Raw genomic sequence first — 5,000 nt, forward strand, 5'->3', positions numbered from 1 at the left:
TATTTATTTGTTTACCTGAGAAATACTATCGGGTCATTTAGAGGTCACCTTTCCTTGCATAGTTAAACTCCACAACAGCACCAGAAGTCAACAATTATGCTCTGTAATCTTTCAGCCAACCTTTTGTATTCCCCATGTGATTACCCACTTTCTCTTTCTCTCTTTCTCTCTTTTTCGTCCCTCTCTTTGTGGGACCCTTTCCCTCAAGCAAAATAATTGTGTTTACTTATTTATTTATTTGCTTATTTATTTATTTGTTTATTGTTTGTTTATTATTTACTATTTATTATTTTTCATTTTTACTATTGTTTATTATTTACTATTTATCATTTACTATTTATTATTTATTATTTATTATTTATTATTTATTATTTATTATCTATTATTCATTATGAATAATTTATCATTTATTATTTATCATTTATTATTTATCATTTAGTATTTATTTTTTATTTTTTATTATTTTTTATTTATTATTTATTATATATTATTCATTATTCATTATTTATTATTTATCATTTATCATTTGTTATTTATTATTTATTTATTATCTATTATTCATTATCTATTTATTATTTATTTGTTTAGATATTTATCCATTTATCCATTTATTTATCCATCACTTTATTTATTTAGTTTTGTCCCACCCTCTCACTTTGCATCTCTCCCTCATGCAAAATTATTACACATGATCATTTATTTATTTATTCATTAGTTAATTTGCTTATTCATTTACTTATTTCTGTCACTCCCTCTTCCTTTGTGGATCTCTTTCCTGGATGCAAAATATTCTTTTATTTATCTTGTTTTTCATTCCGTCCCTCTGAAGCTCCCAGTCGACCTCCATTTGTATTCATTGCGTCACTACTCTCCGTCCATCCACAACAAGCCTTGACCATTTCAACGCGGAGACGTCCTTCGCATACTTTATTCTGGTTAAAAACAGGTGATTTGATTCACCTAAGATGACCTACCGACCGCGTGGGGTCTCGATTGAGGGTCGACCCGTTCAGTTTGAGGTCCAGAAAATATTTACCTAAATTAAATATTCTGTTAATAAACAATAGAGGACATGTAAATTGTGTTAACGTATTAAACATGCAAGAGGTTAGCATTGGCATCAAATAAGGATGTATTGGGTTTTAACCAGAACAAAATATGTGGCGTTTACCAAAGAAGGTTTAAGGGGTTTAGGGAGATGGTTCCTTAACCCTCTTACAAAGGATTACAAAGGCGGAGCATGCCGACAGGAGACCTTTTGGTCCATAACTAGGTCGGATGCGAAAACAAAAATATATATTAATGATAAATAGATAAAAATGAATGAATGAAAATTATAATAATGTTATTGAGCTCGAGAAGTTTCAGGGTTGAGCTAAATACTCCCGCTCTGTTTCATTTCTATTTGTGTGTGTGTGTGTGTGTGTGTGTGTGTGTGTGTGTGTGTGTGTGTGTGTGTGTGTGTGTGTGTGTGTGTGTGTGTGTGTGTGTGTGTGTGTGTGCGTGCGTGTGTTATAGCGTGTGATTCACCATGGTCTTGGATCACGTGTTGAACTCGTGACCAACAGCTACCCCCCACCCCGGAGGAGAGCTCAGAGCTCATACATGACCGGTCTATAGGTAATACTGTGACCTTACGCGCACACACACAACTCCCCGCCCACGAGAGTTGGAGTAACGACCCGTAGCCCAGTGATACTGAAATTCTTTCAACCCCGGACGGGATTCGAACCCGTACTGTCGTAGTGGCGGCCGGGAACTCTACCAACTGCACAATCGAGTCGTGTGTGTGTGTGTGTGTGTGTGTGTGTGTGTGTGTGTGTGTGTGTGTGTGTGTGTGTGTGTGTGTGTGTGTGTGTGTGTGTGTGTGTGTGTGTGTGTGTGTGTGTGTGTGTGTGTGTGTGTGTCTGTGTGTCTGTGTGTGTGTGTGTGTGTGGTTGTGTGTGTGTGTGTGTGTGTGTGTGTGTGTGTGTGCTGCCTCTTTTCGAGACAGCCAGACACCACCCTACGGCAGTGAGCTCAGAGCTCATTATTACCAGATCTCTGGGTAAAATGTGTGTGCGCGTGTGTGTGTGTGTGTGTGTGTGTGTGTGTGTGTGTGTGTGTGTGTGTGTGTGTGTGTGTGTGTGTGTGTGTGTGTGTGAAGGTGTGCTTTTACTTTTTACGTGTATATACGACTGTCTGTGTGCATGTGTACATTGTATGTATGTGTGTGTTTTCTTTTTCAATTTTGTTTTTTTCCCTTTTGTCAAAAGACCAGTTTTACAGTGTTGTAAAAAAAATCGTCCTCTTTTTTTTTCTTGTCTCTTTTTCTCTCTTTTTCTCTCTTTTTGCTCTAAACGTTTCTTACGACTCTTAAACCTTTTATGTAAATAATTCTCTTCTGGGAATGTACTCCGCTTGTTTGCGAACCGAGGAACCGTTTTTTTTTTTTTTTTTTTTTTTTTATTATACTGTTCACCGTTGTATATCAAGTTTCTACAAGTAAACAACACATTTGAAGTTTCATGTGCGCATGCCCGACGTCTATTGTTTTTATGAAGTAAATTTATTTATTTTATTGTTTTGTTATCTTATTTGATTTGATTACCTTTTTCATCTTCTATTTTTGTCTTTTTATTATCAGTTCTGCTTTTCATATCTTATTCTATATTGTTTTTATTTTCATTCTATATTTTTATTAGATTTATCATTTCTTTCGTTTGATTTTATCTTTTCTAATTTCTCTCCATCTTTATCACTTCTCTTCCTCGTACCCTTCTCTTCTGTCTCCGGTAGCTTCTGCCCATTCTATATCATTAGGTCACTTGTCCATCTTGCCATAAACCTTTATGATATACATAAAGGCCAAGTGAGCATTATATATATATATGTATATACATATATATATATATATATATATGCGTAAATAACCACTAGGAAAAAGTAAACTAACGAAGCAGAGCGCTTTCGTGTAATTACATCTTCAGTGCAGATACAAAGAAGGAATTCCTTCTTTGTATCTGCACTGAAGATGTAATTACACGAAAGCGCTCTGCTTCGTTAGTTTACTTTTTCCTAGTGGTTATTTACGCATTTGTGAACACACGCTCCTAGTGTTTTTATGACATATGTGTATATATATATATATATATATGTATGTATATATATATATAATATATATATATATATATATATATATATATATAAAGATATACCATCAAGAAGATGTAGTGTAGCCATTATTTTCTTTTTGATCTTCCTAGAAATCTTGGAAAATTTATATAGAAAAATGGCCAGGATTTTCTAAATGAACAGTACGATTTTCACTAGTTTTCACTCAGTGATCGAGGTTTTCGTTCAGATTGACCTACACAACAATGGTAACGTTTAGTGATTAAAAAAAGTGAAAAGGGACGAAGGGGAAAGAAAAACGTGAGTACTATGTCTGGGATTATACTATAATCCTTACTACAACTGACGTGATAAATGGACGTTTTCTCACGGCTTTTTGAAACAATCTCACGTGACGGGAGGTGTGTGTGTGTTTTATTTTATTTTATTTTATTTTATTTTATTTTATCTATTTTATTTTGTTTTATTTTATTCTATTCTATTTTATTTTATTTTATTCTATTTTATTCTGTTCTATTCTATTCTATTCTATTTTATTCCATTTTATTTTATTTTGTTTTATTTTATATGTATGTGTATTGTTCAGGAATACTACTCAATCTCGTCAGTTTTCTCGTTTTATCTACTTATTTATTTTCTTAAATATTTACTAATTTATTAGATTCTTTATTCATATACACATATATCTTCTATTTTTTATATTTACCAACCTTCTTCTATATCATCTTTCTCTTCCTCTTCTTGTTTTTCTTCTCTATCTTCATCTTTTGTTTCTTTTCTTTCTTTTCCTGATTCACCTGCTTCGTCATACGCGCACACACACACATACATACATACATGCATACGTACATACATACATACATACATACATACATACATACATACAAACACATACAAATACACACACACTCGCACACACACACACATACACACGCACACACATACACACACACACACACACACACACACACACACACACACACACACACACACACACACACACACACACACACACATACGCACACACACACATGCACACACAATGCAGAGAAAAAAAATGTTGTGGAATAGATTGGAGAAGTAAGTAATCCAGTCATAAAAAGGTGAACTAATTCAGAGCCGGGTTTAACGCATGGAAACATAAAGACGAAACCCCACGAGCGTAGTTCTTTCCTTGCAGCCACTATCTCTTCCATCACTCACTGTGATTAGGAGACTTGGCTTCCGTTTGAGACAACTGCACGTTTGTCGCTCATTAGCCGGCCCCCGTCGGCATTCGTCGCTGACGAGCCGGCCCTTCCGGTTGCTTTTACCGCCGGCTAATCAGCCCCGGATTGTCAGGCCCAGATAATTGCCCCTCTGGACGGGCTAATTGCACCTCCGGGTCGGGCAATTACGCCCGGAACAGTTTCTGGGCTCTCATGGCGGGTCTCCGAGTCGCGGTTGAGTCGCGGTTGAGTCGCGGTCGAGTCGCGGTTGAGTCGTCGGGCAAGTTGCAAACCGCGGAATGAACACCGACGACCCAAGACGCGGGCTGTTGCATGCCCGGCCAGTGACGTTCCCCCTAAATAAGATAATAATAATGAAATATAATAATAATAATGATAATGATAATAATAATAACAATAATAATAATAATGATAATAATAATAATAATAATAATAATAATAATAATAATAATAATAATAATAATAATAATAATAATGATAATAATAATAAAGGAAATAATAATAATGATAATAAAGATAATAATAATAATTAGTGATAATAATGATGATAATAATAATAACAATAATAATAATAATAATAATATCAAAGATGATAATAATAATAAAAATAATAATAATTAATAATAATAATGATATCAAAGATGATAATAATAATGA

Source organism: Oratosquilla oratoria, chromosome 9 (genome assembly GCF_046742065.1).
Source record: "Oratosquilla oratoria isolate Oo_2021 chromosome 9, ASM4674206v1, whole genome shotgun sequence".
Lineage (NCBI taxonomy): Eukaryota > Metazoa > Arthropoda > Malacostraca > Stomatopoda > Squillidae > Oratosquilla > Oratosquilla oratoria.